Source organism: Sinocyclocheilus grahami, unplaced genomic scaffold (genome assembly GCF_001515645.1).
Source record: "Sinocyclocheilus grahami isolate Dianchi unplaced genomic scaffold, SAMN03320097.WGS_v1.1 scaffold84.1, whole genome shotgun sequence".
Lineage (NCBI taxonomy): Eukaryota > Metazoa > Chordata > Actinopteri > Cypriniformes > Cyprinidae > Sinocyclocheilus > Sinocyclocheilus grahami.
Genome location: NW_015505263.1, coordinates 288,618 through 289,056, shown reverse-complemented (window position 1 = coordinate 289,056; position 439 = coordinate 288,618).

Genomic DNA, 439 nt, shown 5'->3' with positions numbered 1-439 from the left:
AAAAACAGTGAACCACCCCTTTAAACATAATGATAAACTAATAAATAAAAGTAAGTATAAGTAAATAAAAATGTAATTTAGCATTGAGATTTTTTCTTCAGAATCAAAATTTTAGGTTAAGAATGTAGGGGAAGTGTGTATTTTAAATGCTGTAACTGGTCACCATTTCTTTCACCATTGTAAATCAACATTATTTTAATATGTTAAAATACCTTCTGCTACAAAAATGTAACATGCAAGAGAAATGTAAGCCATTAATAGTTGGATTTGAAAATTAACAGCCTGTTTGAAAAATATTTTCATTATTTTTGCAATTCAATTTTGTGTTGCTAGTGGCACAGAAATCAAACACTTTATCTTTAAATAAACCCGTGGTCTGACAAATCACTTCTAATACCATAAAAACGGCAAAAACAGGCCTAATACTTATAAAAGAATT